We start from the raw sequence: 21,524 nt of genomic DNA on the forward strand, positions 1-21,524 counted from the left end.
TCCTTTTTTTCTTTTTTATTTATTTTTATTTATTTTTTAATTGTAAACACATGGGGTACAACTTGTTTCTCTGGTTTACATGAAGTAGAGGCATACCATTTGCATAATCATACATTTACATAGGGTAATGGTGTTCGATTCATTCTGTTATTTTTCCTTCCCCCCCACCCTCCCACCCCTCTTTTCCCTCTATAAAGTCCCTCCTTCCTCCATTCTTGCCCCCCTCCCACCCCCCATTATGTGTCATCATCCACTTATCAGTGAGATCATTCGTCCTTTGGTTTTTTTGAGATTGGCTTATCTCACTTAGCATGATATTCTCCAATTTCATCCATTTGCCTGCAAATGCCATAACTTTATTATTCTTTATGACTGAGTAATATTCCTTTGTATGTATATACCACAGTTTCTTTATCTATTCATCAATTGAAGGGCATCTAGGTTGGTTCCACAATCTGGATATTGATTCACAATATCCAGATTGTGGAACCAACCACAGTCCTTTTTATTTTTAATTTTGGGATGGGGTCTTACTAAATTGCTGAGGCTGGCCTCCAAGTTAGGAAACTCCTGTCTCAGCCTCCAGAGTTTGGGGATTACACCTTGCCCAGCAGCTAAATAATCACAAAGAAAACCTTTTGTCCCACCTCTTCCCACCACCTATTTCTTTGTTTTCTGACCACAAAGACCAAAACCCATACTTTTTATCACCATTAGGAGCCATAGAGAAGTTTCAAAACAAAACAAAAACATTTTTCTTCTACTCTCCTAGGTTTTCTAGCTGGCCCTGGATATTAAATGGGCAAAAGACAGATAAACAAGAGAAAAACAATACAACACACACGCAAGAAAAACTCAGTGATGAATAACTCACAGGGCTAGTCAAAACTAGGGACTTTTCTGGGCACAGGGGCACAAGCCTGTAATCCCAACAACTCAGAGGCCAAGGCAGGAGGATTTGAGGTCAGCCTTGAATAAATAAAGAAATAAAAAGAAAAATAAAACTAGGGTCTTGTAGCATGTTGTGGTGGTACACAGCTATAATCTTAGCCACGGGGCCAGCTAAGGCAAGAAGATTGCAAAGTTTAAACCAACCTGGGCAATTTAGTGAGACCCTGACTCAAAATAAAAAATGAAAAGCGTTAGGGATGTAGTTTAGTGGTAAAGTACCCCTGGTACCACAAAAACAAAACCAAAAAAAACAAAAACAAAACAAAATCAGGGGCTTATTTAGCATCTTAATAAAGAACAATTCATTAGTAGTGAAGTGACTAGATGAAGGAAAAGGGGTTTAGGTTTTTAGGGGCAGTAAACTTTGAGAAGCTATATACGTGGGTGAAACTAATGAAAAAGAATAAAGAATTAGAGTTTGTTTTGTAGAGGCCTCTCTGTGCCATGTCTGATCTCAGGGCTGATAAGAGTCTAGAATGATTTAGTTATTCTCCTTTTCCTGGGTAGGAGAAGGTGACAATCTACAAATAGATATTTATGTCCTGCTATTAGTCAAATAGGGGAAGAGCTGTTTCTCAAGTGTCTTCAACCCAAAATAATCCTTATGCCAAAGTGGCCTCTTGAAGGTGGCCCATTCTGATCCCTTACAATTTATTGCATCAAAAATGGTAGTGCTGGGTTGGGGTTGTAGCTCAGTGCTACAGCACTTGCCTAGCATGCGTGAGGCCCTGGGTTTGATCCTCAGCACCACATAAATATAAAATAAAGGTATTGTGTCCACCTACAACCAAAAAAAAAAAAAAACTTTAAAAATGGTTGTGCTTCTTCATGTGTACAGTATTAGGCATGCTTGATTGGTGAGTTGAAGTAATTGCATCTTAAAATGTCCCTCTACATGCCTCAAATAACTAAGCATCTCAGAGGAATGTCATGGGTTCCAAAGGAAAAATTCATGGTGGAAGAACCAGTCTTACAACTTGGAATTATGGCTATAGAATTTTATCTTATTTTTTTATATTTTTGGTACTGGGGATTGAACCCAGGAATGTTCTACCACTGAACTACATTCTAAGTCTTCTCTATTTTTTATTTTGAGTCTCACTGAATTGTAGAGACTGACTTGTGGTTGCAATCCTCCTGCCTCAGGTTCTGAAGTCCCTGGCATTACAGTAATGCTCGCTAGGCAAAAGCTCTACCAACAAGCTACATCTCCAAGCCCATGGCTATAAAATTTTAGACATGCCCACTCTCATGCACTTTAGGAATTCTCTGACACACCTTTTTCTTACTCTCTGGCCATCCTGGTGGCTGCTCTTGGTTCCTGCACCTAAGGCAGGAAGTTGGTGGCTGCAAAGTTGAAGAAAAATATCTATGGAGTCCCATCAACTCTAGGATCCAGCTTGTAATGAAAAGTGGAAAGTACATGCTGGATACAAGTAGACTCTGAAGATGATCAGACAGGGCAAAGGGAAATTGATCATCCCTTGTTAACAACTGCCCAGCTTTGAGGAAATCTGAAATAGAGTATTTTGCCATGTTGACCAAAATTGATGTTCACCACTACACTGGCAATGCTATTGAATTGGGTACGGCATGCAGAAAATTCTACAGACTGTGCATACTAGCTATCACTGATTCAAGTAATTCTGATGTCATCAGAAGCATGCCAGAACAGACTGGTGAAAAGTAAACCATGCAAAAATTTTGTTTGTTTGTCTATTTGTTGGTGTAGGAAATTGAACCCAGGGGTGCTACATCCCCAGCCCTTTTCATGTTTTATTTTGAGGTAGGCTCTCCCTAAGTTGCTTAGGATCTTGCTAAATTGCTGAGGCTGGCCTCAAACTTGCAATCCTTCTACCTCAGCCTCCCAAACCACTGGGATCACAGGTGTGCACCACTGGACCTGGCCAAAATTTTTCTTTAATATAACTTGTTGGAGCTTGTTTTAAAAATAGAAGGAAGGAAGGAAAAGATTATCGGACCTAGCTACTGTTTTGTTTTTGTTTTTTGGATCTGGGGATTACAAAACCAACCTTAGCAATTTAGGGATGCACTAAGAAATTTAGTGAGAACTTGTCTCAAAATAAAAAATAAAAAGCTCTGGGGATGTGGTTCAGTGGTTAAGTACCCCTGTGTTCAATCCTTGGTTCCAAAAAAAAAAAAAACCAATATAGTGTCTTGAACAATCTGGGTACCTTCTTATTTTCAGAGGGCTATTGCAAGGAATTGGTGAGATAATAAAAATGAAACTGTGCTAAGTCCAAATAAAATCATTCAATAAATATTGTTATTATTATAGATACAACAAGGAACAAAAGTTCCTGAATCTATTAATTCTCAGTTTATTGAGAAAGTCTTTTAATATTTCAGGGTCTCAGTTTTACTAATCTGTGAATCAGTAAAGTTGTGCTTTAGAGACTAGTGCTGAAGCACTTGCCTGTAAACCCAGGCAGGAAGATCACAAATTCCAGCAACTTAGTGAGACCCTGACTCAAAACAAAATTTTTGGACTGGGAGATAGCTCAGTCGGTAGAGTACTTGCCTTGCAAGCACAAAGCCCTGGGTTCAATCCCCAGCAAAAAAAAAAAAAAAAAATTTCAAAAGGTCTGGGGATGTGGTTTAGCGGTTAAGCACCCCAGGTTCAATCCCCAATCCCCCCAAAAAAGGTGGGGGTGCTGGATGTGGCTCAGTGGTAGAGCATCCCTGGGTTCCATCCCAGTAACTCACCTCCACATAAATAAATATTTTTTTAAAAGAACAAAAACTGCTTAACAACACAATCTCTAAAGTTCTTTCAAGTCATGATTCTATGATTTTGCAAAGTTCATACTGTTTCTGTTGTTATGGTTTCAAAATAAAGACAAACCTTTTTTGGGATAAGATCAACTTATGACTGTAGGCACTGAGTCAGGACCCGCCTCTAGGTCTCCTGACTGGCAAAGATATAATTGTCTCTTGGAGCCAATGGGAGATCTTCAAATGATTAGTGCTCAATAATTCTCATGTTCTGTTTGTGGGGAAACAAATCCTGTATTTTTGCTTCTTAGTTTATTTCTGAATTATGATTTAAGGAGCAAGCATTCTTTTGAACAGTGTTGATGACTATCCAGTCTATGATAATCACATTTATTACCCAATCCTTTTCTGGGTAACTGAAGTTTTATTGAGAAAAAGGACATTTTTTTTTTTTTTTTTGTACTGGACATTGAACCCAGGGGTGCTTAGCCACTGAGCCACAACCCCACCCCTTTTTTATATTATTATTTATAGACAGTGTCTGGCTGAATTGCTGAGGCTGGCTTTGAACTCATGATCCTCCTGTTTCAGCCTTTGAGTGGCTGGGATTACAGGTGTGCACTATGCCCAGAGAAAGAAGACCTTAAGAGAGATTTCATTATCACTTTTACCACAGATTTGTTTTTTAATGGCTAAAGGGTGGTTATTGACATATACTGAAATATCCAGATGAGGATTTGTATATTTCAGATATAATTCTCTCATATAGTTCTAATTTTTAGGCAAATCAATTTCAAACTCTAATCAAAAAGAGGTTGTAGCCAGCCACAGTGGTACTGGCTGTAATCCCAGGGAGTCTGGAGGCTAAGGCAGGCAGATCACAAGTTCAAAGCCTGCCTCAGCAATTTAGCAAGGTCCTAAGCAATTTAGTGAGACCCTGTCTCAAGCTAAAAAAAGGGCTATGGGATGTGTCTCAATGGTAGAGCGCCCCTGATTTTACTCCCCAAAAAATTAAAAAAAAAAAAGGTTGTAATGGGGAAAGGCTGTTGAAGAGATGTCAGTTGTCAGTCAAAAGATACAAAATTACTGTTATATAGGAAGAAAAAGTTTAAAAAATCTATTATATAGCATGATGAGTATAATTAGTGATATGATGTTGTTACTTTTATTTACTTATTTATTTTTTTGGTACTGGGGATTGAACCCAGGGACTTTTTACCTCTGAACCATATCCTCAGTTCTTTCTATTTTTTATTTTGAGACAGGATCTTGCTAAATTGATTAAGAGCTCCCTGAAATCTGGCCTTGAATTTGCCATCCTCCTGGCTCAGGATTGAGTTGCTGGGATTATAAGCATGTGTTACCACACCCAGCTATAGTTACCTTCTTGAAAAATGTTGAGAGGAGATCAGTGTTCTCCTCAAAAAAAGATAAGTATATGAGATAATGCATATGTTAGTTAGCTAGACTTAACTATTTCACAATGCGTGTGTGTATACATAAGTATACATATATAATTTTGTACACAGTGCAATTTTATCTGTCAATTTAAAAATAAATACTTCTGAAAATTTTTTAAAAAGAGATTGTGTGATATTAAAATGCTAAATGACTGAAATTTTTTGACACATAAACTTACGATGTATTTTCTATTGGGTTAAGCATTTAACAGTAGTCTTGTTTTCCTGCATTTCAGACTTTTCCAGAATTAAAAATATTTAAAGCCCAGATTGGTAGTATACTCCTGAATTGCTAGTGATTCAGGAGACTGAGGCAGGAGGATGGCAAGTTCAAAGCCAGCAACATAGCAAGACCCTGTCTCAAAATAAAAAGGATGGGGCTATAGCTCAACCATAGAGTGTCCCTACATTCAATCCCCAATATTACAAAAGAAAAATTTAAAAAGTTTGGAGTTGGGTTTATAAGTACTATTCTAGTATATGAATTCCATGCCATTATTTCCATCTTATCTTTTCAACTGTCTCTGAACTGAATGTTTTCATTATATGGATTTCTTTTTTCAGTGCTGGGTATCAATTGCAGGACTTCAGTTATGTTAGGCAAATACTCTCCCACTAAGCCACATCCCTGGACCTGTATAAAATAATTTAAGGGAATTGATTTTTATCAGATAAGAAATATGATTGTACTTTCCTACTGTTTAATTGATAAATATTTTTTTGAGATAAGAGTCTTACTATGTTTCCCAGGCTGGTCTTGAACTCCTGGTCTCAAATGATCCCCCATCTCAGCCTCCTAAGTGCTGGAACTACAGGAATAGGTCACTGCACCTGGATCTGTTATTTAATTCTCATTTAGAACCCACCTGGATCAGACTTTGTTACATGCTGTTGTAGTTGTAGGGGAGAGAGATAGGCCCTTTAGCCCCCTTAGTTCTTTTGTGGACTCTCTGGCTGAATCTAGGAATCCAATCAATACAAGAGCTTATTAACAAGAGAAAAGCATAGATGTTTTATTAATTTTACATATATATGGGGGATCTTCACAAAAGAATGAAGTCCAAAGAAATGACCAACGTGGGATGATTTTATACTTTTTAGACAGAACGATAACTTTGTGGAGGAATTAGAGGACAGATGGACATCTGCTTTTTTTGTTTGTTTGTTTGTTTTTTGTGGTGCTGGGGATTGAACCCAAGGCCTTGTGCTTGCCTTGCACTCTACCGACTAAGCTATCTCCCCAACCTCAGATGGACATCTGAACAAGGGTAGAAAATTCTAAACCAGATGCAGTGGTGCACTCTTGCAACCTCAGCAACTCAGGAGGCTGAGACAGGAGGAACCCAAATTCTAAGCCAGCCTGGGCAAGTTAGCAAAAGATTCTATCTCAAAATAAAAATAAACAAGGGCTGAGGTATAGCTCAGTAGAGAAACCCTGGGTGAAATCCCTAGTACTCCCCCACACCCCCCCAAAAAAAGGAGGAAAAAAAAAAAAGAAAATTCTAGTGGTGGTAGGGCAGGGGAACATGGAAGCTAGTAGAAGATAAGGGTTACTTCAAAAAGTTTGTTTATTCAGGTTCCCTGCAGCCCAAATTACCAGTCTCTGATGATCAAGGCTCTTTTCTGGCCTTGGTATGTAAAAGACATCCCTCACAAAAGAATCTTTATAGCTTTTTGCATGTAGGGAAAGAGAGGACCAATGCCCTGCCACCTTTTTAAATATTTTTTTTAATTTTAGTTTTTTAGTTGTCCATGTTCCTTTATTTTATTTTATTTGTATGTGGTACTGAGAATTAAACCAGTGCCTCACACATACTAGGCAAGCACTCTACCACCGAGTCACAACCCCAGCCCACCAATTTGAAGTTACAGTTCCTCAACTGATCATGGTTTAAAATAATCAATATACTAATCTAGCATATTTTGAGATAATACATTCCTAACATGTTCACAGTTGACGTAGCATAGAAATGTAAATAAAATACATAGCATGCTTCTGTTTTCATGAAAATTTTATTAAAGCCTAAATTTTAGGACTGGGGAGATAGCTCAGTTGGTAGAGTACTTACCTAGCCTGAGCAAGGCCCTGGGTTTGATCCCCAGCATCACAAAAAAAAAAAAAAAAAAAAAAAGCCTAAATTTTATAGTAACCATTCTGATACATACTTTTTTTTTTTTTACTCCATATGGCAAAAAGTACTGTATATACATTGTAAAGAAAATCTTTTGTTTAGCAATGACCCTGGTCTCTTGGTTTCCTTTCAAAGATATTCCATGCAATTTTTTGACATGAGGAAGCAAAACTTCCATATATATTACTTCATTTGATCCTGTAAAGTAGGCAGAAGATGTTTCCTCTCTGATCACAGAAACAAAAATAAATGCTCAAAAAAAGAGTGGATAAACTGAATGTGGTGGTACACCCCTGTAATACTAGCAATTTGTGAGGGAAAAAACAGGATCAAAAGTTCAAGGCAGTCTCAGGAACTTAACAAGGTCCAAAGCAGCTTAGTGAGAACCTGTCTCTAAAAAAAAAATTAAAGGGGTGTTACATATACACAATGGAATATGACTCAGCCATAAAGAAGAATGAAATTATGGCATTTGCAGGTAAATGGATGGAACTGGAGGCTATCATGTTAAGTGAAATAAGCCAATCCCCAAATACCAAAGGCCTAATGTTCTTTCTGATATGTGGAAGCTGACTTACAATAGTGATAGTGGGTGGTGGGTGTAGGTTCACTGGATTGGGACAGGGAGTATGTGGGAAAGGGAGAGGGGATGAGAATGGGAAAGACAGTAGAATGAATCAGACATAACTTTTCTATGTTCATATATGAATACAAGACCAGTGTAACTCCACATCATGAACAACCACAAGAATGGGAAGTTATACTCCATGTATATATGATAGGTCAAAATACATCCTGTCACGTATAACTAAAAAGAACAAAACAAAGTTCAAAATTAAAGTGGAATAAAAATTTTTTTAAAGATCCGGGGATGTTGCTCAGTGGTTAAGCACCCCTCGGTTCAATGCTCAGCATCAAAGAAAACAAGGTGGATGGACATGATCAATATGCAATGTATACGTACATGGAAATATAGTGAATCTTATAAATTTGTGCAATGAATAGCATTAATAATTCTAATTTTTTTGTGTGTGTGCCAGTGGGACTTAACCACTGAACCATATCCCCAGCTTGTTTTTTTTACATATACATATATATTTTAAGACAGGTTCTCGCTAAGTTGCTTATTTTAAGACAGGTTCTCACTAAGATACTGAGGTTGGCTCTGAACTTGCAATCCTCCCGCCTCAGCCTCCTGAGCTGATGGGATTACAGGTGTGTGCTACCACACCCGGCAATAATTATAATTTTTAAAACAAGGGCTCAGTGAAGTTAATCATTGTATAATTATTAAATGATCATGCAGTTTAAAATCCTTGTTGAACACTTTTACACTCGTGTGTGTGTGTGTGTGTGTGTGTGTGTGTTGTGTGTGTGTTGCTAGGGACGGAATCAGGGCCTTCTGAGGTCTGAGTAAGAGCTCTACTATTGAGCTACCTCCCCAGCTCCTTATTGAACACTTTCTTGCAACCAGGCATTGGGTTAAGGGAAATAGTCAGGACTCAAGTTTGACTAAATTACATCTCACAGTTGTTTCTGTTACTTGGAGTACTTTTTAAAAAATTTGTCCTTTATTGGTGTATTATAATTACATAAAATAGTGGGATTCATTGTGCCATATTCATATATGCACATAATGGAGTGGTACTTGAATGTCTCAGTTTAAGGACCAAAAGTCATAAAATTTGGGGGCATATTTTACAATTTAAACCTGATTAATAGAAAAAGCTTAATTTATAGAGCATAGTCTATCCAACAATGTTCCCCAACAGCTGAGGATATTTGAAAGAGAAAAGTAAAGACTGGCTTTTCTAAATATAGTATTTGCTTACTGGACTTTCTAGATATTCACTTTAAAGATTTCTTAGGAAACTCCAAATGTTACAAGGAAGTATTGCATTTGGTTTAAATTTTACCCCAGTTGCACACTCCACCCTTAAATGATCTTAGTGACTAATAGGACTGGCACCAGTTCTCACTTAGCAGATGTGAATTCTACTTACCAGCTCATTTTGTGTGTGTGTGTGCGTTCTCCTAATTTACGGTCATAGACAAACCAGATTAAAGAATTTCTTAAAGTACATGAGAATCCACAACGACGCAGTTGCTCTTCCATGTAGTAACTCTTTAATTTTTAAACTGGCCTGGCATGAAGGCCTCAACTAGGAGTCACATGGTGATTTTGCTCCCTGATATTAGAGGGCCCTCCCCTACTGCTTGCAGTGACTAAGAAGGCAGCTGCCCAGAACAGGAAGGGCTGAGGTTCATGTGACAAGCCACCAGCCTTCACCAGAACAAATAAAGCAGGTGAGATGTGTTCCTTGCACCCCGCACCCCCTCCCTGCTCACTGGTTTTCTGTTGCATTACAGGGTTTTTTTTTGTTTTTTTGTTTTTTCCCTCCCATCTTCAGACTGCTCTGGATTTTCTCTTTGACCTAATTTCTTTAGTGCAGAAATGCTGTCCAGAAGTGCCTGCTGAGATTTTGTCTGGGCCTGCCTCACTGAAGAAGGCCAACAATCTGGTTGCACACCAAGAATGGAAAAAACGTTTCCATGCTTCACAGATTACTGAACACAGTCTTTCCACACTAACTCCATTCCTACCAACAGGGATAATTTTATCCTAGCTGGGAATATGAAGTCATCAATATTCAGTAGCCATTTCTCTAGATTTGGAAAAGATCACACATCTTCACAATTTGTTGGAGCTTTCCTTCACCAGATATAGATCTGGATGCTTACCTCCATTGAATTAACTAATTAATTTTTGTGGTGCAGGGAATTGAATCTAGGGGTGTGAACTTCATCCCTAGTGCATTTTATTTTATTTTTTTTTATTTTGAGACTGGATCTCATTAGGTTGCTGAGGCTGGCCTCATACTTGTGATCCTTCTGTCTCAGCCTCCCAAATCACTGGGATTATAGCATGCCAGTCTGAAGTGATAATTCTTTAGGCATTGGCTACATTTTACCATAGTTATTGCATTCCAAGGATAGTATAGAAAACCAGCCAGGATAAATGCACAGTGACTTGTCAAGTGCCAGAAATTTGTCCTTAATGGATTTTCCTAGAGACTTGCTTTTAGTATGTCACTCTGTTATGCCTGTGTTTAAACACTTCAGCATAATGCTTGTGTATTAAATTCCTTCACCTTGTATTCCAGGCCTTGGAACGTCTGGCCTCAATTCCTAGGTTTCACTTTCCTAGGCTGACTTAAGCAGCTCCATTTCACCTGCCTGTTTTGACTTACTGGTCTTTTTTCCTCAGATATGCCAAAAAGTTTCCCATTTTTGAATTGTCTTGTACGCATTACCTATATTTAAGGACCAATTCAATATTGTTACTGGGTGAAATCTTCCTTGATCACTCAAGATAGAAAGGTCTTTTACTGTTTTCCAATGTCCAGGTAACAAAAGTAAAAATACTTGATAATAGTTATTTTTGATGTAAGTGGTTAAAAATAGGTGGCCTATAAGCAGCAGGTGGGGGTTTAAAGTAATACTATTAGTATCACCTGTAATCCCAGAGGCTGAGGCAGGAAAATCCAAATTCAAAGCCAGCCTCAGCAACTTAGGGAGGCCCTAAGCAACAGAGACCTAGTCTCAAAATAAAAGGGCTGGGGATATGGCTCAGGGGCTGAGTACCCCTGAGTTTAATCCCCAGTACCACAGAAGAAAAAAGTAAGACTTTCTATTGGAAATATTTCAGACCCTGGGTTTGATCCCTACCACCATCACCAACACACACATGCGCATGATTCAAATAAATAAAATTTTAAAAACAATCAATACTAGGACAGCAGTTTGTTTTTTTCCCACCCCCCACTACCTTTTTTTTTTTTTTTTTTTTTCTGTGCTGGGGATTAAACCCAGGGCCTTATACCTGCTAGGCAATCACTCTACCACTGAGCCACCTCACCAACCTAAAATATTTGTTTTAAAAGGGTGGCCTATGGACCCAGGAGATCTTCTATAACTTTCAGGAGAGACTTCAAGAACAAAACTATTTTAATAATAATATGAAGAGATTTTTTTGTTTTGTTTTGTTAATTTTTTTCATTTTTTGTTTTGCCTTCTTCATGTGTTGGTGTTTGCCCATGTTCAAAATCAATGTTGAGGAAAATTAATGCCTAGTTTTCACCTTAAACTGTGTGAAGATTAGTATATTTACTAAGGTAAAAAGCATAGGAATAACAGTTAGAAAGGAAAAATCTGACTTTGGATGTGTTGATTTTAAGATGTCTCTGGGCCATCCACATGGAAATGACACACATGGATCCGGACCTCAGCAGTACTAAATGCAGTCAACCTTTGGATGGGTAGTAATCATGCTTCTTCATTACTTACACTCTTTCTTCTGACCAGGTTAAATCCTTTTTCTTTTTTCTAATATTTTTAGCTGTAGATAGACACAATACCTTTATTTTATTTATTTATTTTCATGTGCTAAGGATCGAACCAGTGCCTCACATATGCTAGGCAAGTGCTTTACCACTGAGTCACAACCCCAGCCTGGATTAAATCCTCTTGATACTTTCATTTTCTTCAAGGATACACAGCCACTTATGAAACTCTAACCTTGAGCAAGTAAAAAATCTCTTTACGACTGGGGTGTAGTTCAGTGGTAGAGGACAAGTTTAGCAAGCCCAAGGCCTTGGGTTCGATACCCCTTACTGCAGGGCGGGAGGAACCTCTCCAGTTCTCAATCTGCTCATCTATACAATGGGGATAAAGAATCTTTATTATAGAATTTGTGCAAGGATTAAAGAATTTAATATGTGCTAAGGGCTCAGAATAGTGCATGGTATGTAGCAAGTACTCAAATAATGGCTGCTTTATATAATTAAAGCCCCAGGAACTTCCTTTTTTTGTAGCACTTTGTTTTAGTCAACTTTTTCACTGCTGTGACTAAATGATCTGACCAGCACAATTATAGAGTTGGAAAGGTTTATTTGAGGGCTCACGGTTTCAGAGGTGTTAGTCCATAGAAGGCTGACTCCATTCCTCAGGGCTTGAGGTGAGGCAGAACATCATGTCGGAAGAGAGTGGCAGAGGGAAGCAGCTTGCATAATCAGGAAGCAGAGAGAGAGATTCCGCTCTTCAGCTATAAAATATTTACCTCATAGCCATACTCCAATTCCTACCTCCTCCGGCCACACCCTACTACTTCAATTAATCCCATTAGGGATTAATTTACTGATTGGGTTAATACTCTTATAACCCAATCATTTCTCCTCTGAACCTTCCTGCATTGTCTCACGTGTGAGCTTTTGGGGGACACCCTTCATCCCCCAAATCATAACACACTTCTCACACTTGTTAGTGTATATTTACCAGGTTATAAGTTCCATGAAAGTTGGGTCTTGATCTCTGTAGTCTGTAGCACTACTGCATAGTAGATGCTCAAAGAAAAAAAAAAAAAAAAAGAAAAAGTCAATGAGTAAATATATCTCCCAGGGTGGTTGTTGTATTGCTGTAACTTCCTTTCCTCTTCAAAGCTGCTTTTGATTTAACTCAGATCATGGGTTAGGGAATTGAGTTCCCGTGACTTGTTCTCTGATTTGTATAGTGTTGTGTCCCCTACAATCCCTCCCTGCCTCCACTGGTACAAGGTATTGAACCCAGGGGTGCTCTATCACTGAGTTACATCCCTAATCTTTTTATTTTTTAATTTTGAGACTGTGTTTCACCAAGTTTCCCAGGCTGGTCCCAAACCTGTGGTTGTCCTGAGTCATCTTCCTTAGCTGTTGAGTTTATAGGCATGTGCCACTGTGCCCAGTCCCTTTGATGGTGCACATATTAAGGGGATCAGTAAGCATTTAAGGGTTGGCTAATTAAGTTATGTGGCTTGGGCTGTGGTTGTGGCTCAGTGGTAGAGTACTTGCTTAGCATGTGTGAGGCACTGGGTTCGAATCTCAGCACCATGTAAAAATAAATAAAATAAAGGTATTGTGTCCCAGTGCAGGCCGTATAGCCCACCTGGTAGAGTGCCTGCCTCTCATGCTGGAGGCCTGGGTTCGAGTCCCCAGCACAGTGGGATTGTGGAAATAACAAACAAAATAAAGGTATTGTGTCCCATTTACAAAAATGATGTGATTTGATACTCATCTCCTACTCCACTTCGGCCTCTTGTGAGATGTGACAAAAACCAAGAAAGCAATTCTTAGGTTATAAAGGTCAAAACTTTGAGTGGGATTTTTGAAATATAGTTTGGCATTGCAGGAACATTCCTGTTTTAGTCCTCTACTGGTCTAAAAAAATCAAATATCCTATGCCAGGAACCTAATGGCTAGTAACTGACTACAATATCTTAAATATTGTAGACATTGAGTACCATGAATTCCATCAATTATAAATTCATGGGTTTTAGTATAATTAAAAAGTATCCTACAAAATAATAATTAAAAACCCACACAAAAATAAGAACCAAATAAGTAAATAAATAAATGAAAGAAAGTATTTATCTCCTCTCTTCCCACTGTAAATTAAACCCAAAGCATGCACCTACTAGGCAAGAGATCTACCACTGAGTCACATTCCTGGTTCTAGAAAGTATTTATCTTTTTCCTCTGTGCTTTACAAACGTAAGGGTAAATAGTCACTATTCTCCTATTTATTGTAGTAAAATCATAACTATATCAGAGCATTACTAACTCTCTAGCTGTGTGGCTTTTGGATGATTATTTCTCTCTGGGAGTGAATTTCCTCATCGACAAAATGAGGAGATTGAATTTTAAGGTCTCTTCTAATTCTATCATTCCACCCCCCCTTTCTTTCTTTCTTCTTCTTTTTTGGTAATGGGGACTGAATCCAGAGGTGCTTACCCACTGAGCCACATTCCCAGCACTTTTATACATTTTATTTAGAGACAGGGTCTCACTGAGTTGTTTAGAGCCTCGCTAAATTGCTGACCCTGGCTTTGAACTTACAATCCTCCTCCCTCAACCTCCAGAGTCACTGGGATTACAAGTGTACGCCACTGCGTCCGGGTCTCCCCTGTTTCATTCAGTGTATCTGAGCACACGAATTAATCACCTTTATTTTATTCAGTTTTCCTCTTTTTTTTTTTTTCATAGGGAAGAAATAAAACTCAGTCTTTCCACAAATCTGAAGGTAAGCTTTTTTTTAAAATTGCATATGTGGTTTCTTAAACATGACTACTTCTGATATGTGGATGCTAATCCTCAACAAGTCTGGGAGGGGAAAGAATAGACGTTCAGTAGATTAGACAAAGGGGAATGAAGAGAAGGGAGGCAGGATGGGATAGGAAAAGAGAGTTGAATGAATCTGACTTAACGTTTCTATGTACATATATGGATACATCACAGTGAATCTCAGGATCATATACATTCACAAGACTGGGATCCTAATTAGAATAAGATATATTACATGCTTTTACAAATATATCAAAATGAATTCTACTGTCATGTAAAACTAAAAAGAACAAATAAAAATAAATGCGTTGTAGACTTTTTTTCCCTGTTTGGCCATTAGAGGTCGCTCAACATCTAGAAAATGGAAGAAACCAGGTGAACTTTACCAAGCTCCTGCTAGGTGCTCTAGGGCTGACCCAGTTCCACATCTGAATCTGTGGTTTTCTTTGTCGTGTACTAATATTTGTTTGCCAGTGTCTTTCTTAATATAACTAAAAGTCTCCTCAGCCATCCAGAAAAATGTGTTCTCCAAATGTCTTCATTTTGTCATTTAAGTCAATGTCTAATTGTCCAGCATTTGACATATTACACATGAGGATCAATGTACTCCATGGCAGAGTCGCCAAACAACCTTCATCTGCAGAGGATGTGGCTCATATGCAGAGACTTCGCTGACCTTCCTTCCTAACCCAAGGCACCCAGGGGTGCTTCACCACTGAGCTGCATCCCCACTGCTTTTTAAAATTATTATTATTTAAAAATTTTTTGGTATCAGGAACTGAACTCAGAGTTGCTTAACCATTGAGCCACAGCTCCAGTTCTTTTTATTTTTTATTTTGAGATAGGGTCTGGCTAAGTTGCTTAGGACATCGCAAAATTGTTGAGGCTGACCTCAAACTTGTGATTCTCTTATCTCAGCCTCCCAAGTCACTGAGATTACAGGTGTGTACCACTGCACTGGGCATAAAAGAAGGTTTTGTCACAGTGGTTTTGTCTTATTTTTTTGGTGTTGGAGATTGAAGCCAGTGGCACTCTACCAACTGAGCTCCATCCACAGTCCTTTTTTCCTTTTTAAATTTTGAGACAAGGTCTCACTAAATTGCTGAGACTGGCCTCGAACTTTTGATTTTCCTGCCTCAGCCTCCTGAGTTGTTAGGATTATAGGCATGCACCACCATGCCTGACTATCACAGTGGTTTTGTACTGTGTTTGTTTACAAACCCTTTTCTCCCATTCTGGAAAAAAATTCTAATCTCCTTCATAATAAAAGAAATGCACGCCAAGCCATATACAGGGGCGCATACCTGTGATCCCAGTGACTTGGGAGGCTAAAGCAAAAGGACTGCAAATTTGAGGCCAGCCTGGGTAACTTAGTGAGACCCTGTCTCAAAATAAAATTATAGAAAAGCTCAGTGGTAGAGTGCTTGCTTAATATGAGCGAGGCCCTGGGATCAATCCCCAACTCCCAGTTCTACAAAAAAGCAAAAAAGAAATGTTTGAGAGGTTGCAGAGAAAGGGGAACCCGTATACACTGTTGGTAGAAATGCAAATTAACATAGCCATTATAGACAACAGTGTGGAGTTTCTTTATCACATTAAAAAGAGAACTACCAGATGATCCAGCAAAACTACTATTGAATTTATGTGTTAGATTTCCATTGCAGTGACAAAATATCTCAGATAATCAATTTATAAGGAGGAAAGATTTATTTTGGCTCAGGGTTCCTGATATTTCAGTTCACGGTCACTTGGTTCTGCTGGTTTGGGCCTGTGGTAGCCTAGTACATCATGGCAGGACAGCATGGTGGAATAAAGATGCTCACCTGATGGTAGCTGGGAAGCAAAGAGAGAAAGAGAAAGAAGCCAGAATCCTAATATCTCCTTTAAAGGCACCTCCCCCACAAGGACCAAACTTCCTTCCTCTAGGCCCTGCCTCCTAAAGGTTCCTGGAACTCCTAGTAGTGCCACAGACTGGCAACCATAGGGGCCTTTTCAGGACATTCATGATCTAAAAGTCACAGTAAGTATCCATAGGACACAAAGTTGGTGTGTAGAAGTGATTGCTGCACTCACATGTTCATTGTGTTTATTGCAGCAGTATTCATTGTAGCCAAGGAATGGAGTTCAACGAGGTGGTGGTCAATGGATGGATAAGGAAACTATGGTATATACACATAGTAGAATATTCAACCATAAAAAAGGATGAAGTCCTGTCATTTGTGGTGACATAGATAGAACCGAAGGACATTATGTCAAGTAAAATAAGCCAGTCTCAGAAACACAAAAACTGCATATTCTCACTCACATGTGGAAGCTAAAAAGGATAAAAACAGAGAAAGTAGAATCATAGTCTCCAGAGGCACAGTGGTCACCAGAGGCTAGGAAGGGTAGGACGCAGTGGGAATAGAGAGAGACTGGATAACAGGTACTAAAATACAGTTTGATCTAGATGTAGTGGCATACATGGGTAAACCCAGCAACTGGGGAGACTGAGACAGGAGGATCACAGGTTCAAGGCCAGCCTCAGCAACTTGGAGAGAACTTCAGTAACTTAGTGAGAACCTGTCTCAAAATAAAACATGAAAAGGGATAGGAATGTGGCTCAGTGGTAAAATGCTCCTGGGTTCTGTCCCTAATACCTCATCCCAAATACAGTTAAATAGGAGAAATTAGTTCCAGTGTTCTATAGCACAGTAGGATAAATATATTATGTATTTATTTTGATACTGATGATTGAATCCAGGAGCTCTCTACCACTGAGCTATATCCCTAGCCCTTTATTTATTTCTTATTTTGAGACAGGGTCTCACTAAGTTACACCGACTGGCCTTGAACTTGCAGTCCTGCCTCAGCCTCCAGAGTTGCTGGGATTATAGCCAAGTGCCTCTGTGCCTGGCTGTACGTAGCCATTTTGCAAAGGTGAAAGCTGGTGTTACAACAGATCTGCCTGACTTTTAAGCCACTTATACTCTACACCACACTGCTCAGTACATCATTAGTTGCTTTGAGATGATTCTTAACTCTTCTCAATTTTATTAGCATATTTTGCACTTTAACCCTGTGAACTTAGCTTCCAACCATGGGTGAAGCCACTCCTGAATTCCTGTGGAGTTCAGAAATATTCAGTCTCCTCAGGCAATCTTCTCTGGGAACTTCATCCACCCTTGGATGACTCTGACAGTAGTCTAAGATAGGAGAATGATGAACTCAGAACACTTGAGCAAGTTTTTTTTTTTTTACTTATAGGTTTACAGTAAATGTACTTTGGGAAGTTGCCCAGAAGGTGAAATTGTCCATCTGAAATTGTCCATCTGGGGCAAGTGGAAAAGTGTTCCTGAAGGAAAACCATCTGACTGCTGCAAAGCTTGACTGCACACTAGCATCTTGTGCAACACATCATCTCATCATGTGTGATACTCCACACGGATCGTTTTGTCTTGCGTAACTTTTCATTGTGGGAACTTTGCTCTAGATTTGAGTCATTTCCTGTTAAAATTCTACATTCACCTCATGGTGCTAAAAGGTTCACTGGTCTTATGATCAGATGGATGAATAACAGCCATGCTGTCTAGCTTTGAACTTTGCTCTGGTTTGTGTTTGCAGTGGCATACATTCCCCTGTGAACTTTCACCTAGATATCTAATTCCCTGCAATTATTAATAGTACTGCAGGTAGGCTTAATAATTCTTTTTACTCTTCTGATATTTGATATATCTAAATATTTCATAAACATTATTAGCACATACATTTAAACCACTGTTTTCCATCTCAGCCAGAGAAAACATTTGTCTCTTTTTTATCCTGTATCACTTATAATGATGAATACTTATCCTTGAGCCCTAATAATAACGAATACTTATCATGGAGCCCTTACCTCAAGGCAGGCATTGTCCTACTAAGACCTTTAAGAAATGCTCTGAAGCTAGGTACAGTGGGGCATGCCTATAATCCCAGCAGCTCTGGAGGCTGAGGCCAGAGAATAGTGAGTTCAAAGCCAGCCTCAGCAAGTTAGTGAGGCCCTAAACAACTCAGTGAGACGCTGTCACTAAATAAAATACAAAAAAGGACTGGTGATGTGGCTCAGTTGGTTGAGTGTCCCTGAATTCAATCCCTGGTACAAAAAAAAAAAAAAAAAAAAAAAAAAAAAGTGTCAGTTGGGGTTTTGGCTCAGTGGTAGAGCACTTGCTTAGCATGTGTGAAGCACTGGGTTCAATTCTCAGCACTGCATATAAATAAATGAATAAAATAAAAGGTTCATCAACATCTAAAAAAATACTTGAACAAATAAAGATAAATAAATTAATTAAATGCTCTCAAGAGGTGGGTTCTTTTGCTATCACCAACATCATCATCACTTTATAAGTAAGGAAATTGAAGCACAGACTTGGTAGGTAACTTGCCTAAGGTAACATAGCTATTAGATAGGGAAACTGAGATTCAAACTCCTTGCATTCATTATGCCACCAACTAGTTGAGAAACAAAGACCTCCATCTCTCGTACTGCGATTGGCACTTCCCATCTGCCCCAAAGAGCCTTTATTGTCTTTTTATCTTACCTATTGCCACCTCTACCCTCCACCATCTTAGCCCAAAATTGGCAGGGAGGAGTTGGAGAACCAGCTGTCAGAACAGAGCAGCCCAATTCAGTGATGTTTCAGAAGGTCATGATCACCTAACTGGAAAGACAATATTAACAATCCATAGTTGAGAATGCTTCATTGAGTGCCACAGTCCTTGTACAGAGGCCAAAATAGGTGGTAAGGGGAGGCAACCATGTCTTGGGGTAGGTTTGGTTCTAGGGAGGGCATCATTCATGACCTCCAGTGTGAGGTAGGTGGAGACCAGCTTTAGAAGGAAGAACCCACTCTGGCTTCCTAGAGTGAGAACCAGACAAAACTAGCTCTTCTTTTTAAGATATCTCTCCTTTCTAAATCTGTCTCGAATGTTCCAGCAACCCCTCTCTAATCCATCTTCCACATGGCTGCCAGAGACTATGTAATCCTGGTGAGAACTTCTTCAATCCTCCAATCCTGCCTATTATCACCCTTGCTTCATCTCCCTCCCTTGCAGAGCTGCAGTCTCTCACCTGCATCCATGACATGTCTTGTAAGGTTCTACCAGATCTACCCTTCTAGCTTCATCTCCTATGGCTTTCCAATGTGTACCCTCCATCTCAGACTCACTAGACTATATCCCCAGGCATTTTAAATTTTTTTTTTTTGAGACAGGGTCTTGCTAAATTGCTGAGGCTGGCCTCAAGCCTGTAATCCTCCTGCCTCAGCCTCCTAAATTCCTGGGATTACAGGCATGTGCCATTGGATGGTGCTCTTTTCCTCACTTATTCTCCCCGCCCTCTCTTTTTGGTACTGGGGATCAAACCCAGGGCCTTGAGCTTGCTAGGCAAGAGCTCTACCACTGAGCTATACTCCCAGCCCTTTTTAATTTTTTTAAATTTTATTTTGAAGCCAGGTGTGGTGGCCCATGCCTGTAATCCCAGCAGTTTGAGTGACTAAGGCAGGAGGATCACAAGTTCAAAGCTAGCCTCCGCAACTTAGTGAGGCCCTAAGCAACCGAACAAGACCCTGTCTCAAAATAAAAAATAAAAAAGGGCTGGGGATGTGGCTCAGTGCTTAAGTGTCCCTGGGTTTAATCCCTGGTGCTCCCTGGCCCCTCAAAATAATTTTTTTATTTTGAGACAGAGTCGCTTGCTAAATTGCCCAGGCTGGCCTTGAACTTGTGATACTCCTGCTCAGCCTCCCAAGCAGTGGAGCAGGTCTTTGAGAACGAGTAGGGGCTACCTCATGCGTGGTGATGGTGCACACCTGTAATCCCAATTACTCCAAAGCCACCTCCTTCGTGAGAGCTTCCTTACAGTAATGATTCCTCGGAACCTACATCCCGCTTTGAAAAAGCTGCTTCTTTAGCTGTCTCCTCAAGGTGTGGTATATCTGATTCTCTGCTTAGATCACGTTGCAACATTCATAGTGTGAATTTAGTTGTTTACAATTTTTCCTCCTCCAATAGACTGTAGGCTCTTATAATAATGAGAACTGACACTACTACCTATTTCATTTTTATATCCCTTTGGAGATTCTACTAAGGTATCTAACAGATAATGTTCCTTGGAAATGCCCTGAGGAGCCTATTTCTTGTGAATCAAGGAAATGCCAGGCAACATTTGCTAAATCATTTGTTTATGAGGGAAGTCAAAATAACAGGTGTAGTACTCTCTTCAGTTAATAAAACATGGGGCTGGGGATATAGCTCAGTTGGTAGAGTGCTTTCCTAGCATGTACAAGGCACTGGGTTCGATCTCCAGCAGCACACACACACACACACAAAAAAAAAAAAAAAAAAAAAAATTAAAAATCAAGTATACTGAAAGATATAGCCAAAATATTCTAGGGTGGCATTGTTCAATATGATAGCAATGACCACATGTAGCTATATAAACTTAAATTAATGGAAAATAAATAAAATTCCATTATTTAGTTACATCAACCACATTTCAATGTTCAACAGCCATATCTGCCTAACAAGTCCTTTATGGGTAGCACAGATAAAGAACATTTCCCTCCCTGCTGACTGAAAGTTCTACTGGATAACACTGATCTAGAAAGATCATTGGTACACACTAGTGGCATACAATAAAATTTACATACTATTAAGAACTTATTCTTGTGAGCACATGAAGGTAACATTGATAATAAAATCATCTAGAAGAACAGCTGTTAATGATTTACCCTTGGAGTATTCAACAGTGGTAAGTGACTCAAGGCTTACAATAGAGAAAGAAGAAAAAGGAAACCATTAGTTGTCCATGTTGGTAGGCTATTAAGACAAAGATGGATGGGTCTGTTGGGCGGACTGGCCTGCTTCTCTTTTGTCTAAAAACTACCATGCTTCTGAGAAGAATAAGGTTGGCTAAAGGAAGATGAATGAAGCACATCAGGGAGAGGAGCAGTAGTGGGGGATGAATGGGTAGGGAAATTATAAGTGAGAAAGACAAGAGTGCTCTCTGAGGCTTATCTGCAGACCATAGTTGGACACAAGAAACCACATTTAAATTCTCAGGGAGTGTTCATCTCTTT

The 21,524-nt window shown here is 39.2% G+C and overlaps 1 long non-coding RNA gene across 1 annotated transcript; it reads left to right on the plus strand.

Annotated features, from left to right (window-relative positions):
• The first annotated feature begins 9,501 nt into the window (after positions 1 to 9,501).
• Positions 9,502 to 18,457, plus strand: LOC124965032 (uncharacterized). The gene is made up of 3 exons (XR_007105057.1): positions 9,502 to 9,586; positions 14,356 to 14,392; positions 17,680 to 18,457. It is a non-coding gene; the product is annotated as an uncharacterized LOC124965032 (long non-coding RNA).
• The last annotated feature ends 3,067 nt before the right edge of the window (positions 18,458 to 21,524 follow it).

This window comes from Sciurus carolinensis, chromosome 14 (genome assembly GCF_902686445.1).
Source record: "Sciurus carolinensis chromosome 14, mSciCar1.2, whole genome shotgun sequence".
Lineage (NCBI taxonomy): Eukaryota > Metazoa > Chordata > Mammalia > Rodentia > Sciuridae > Sciurus > Sciurus carolinensis.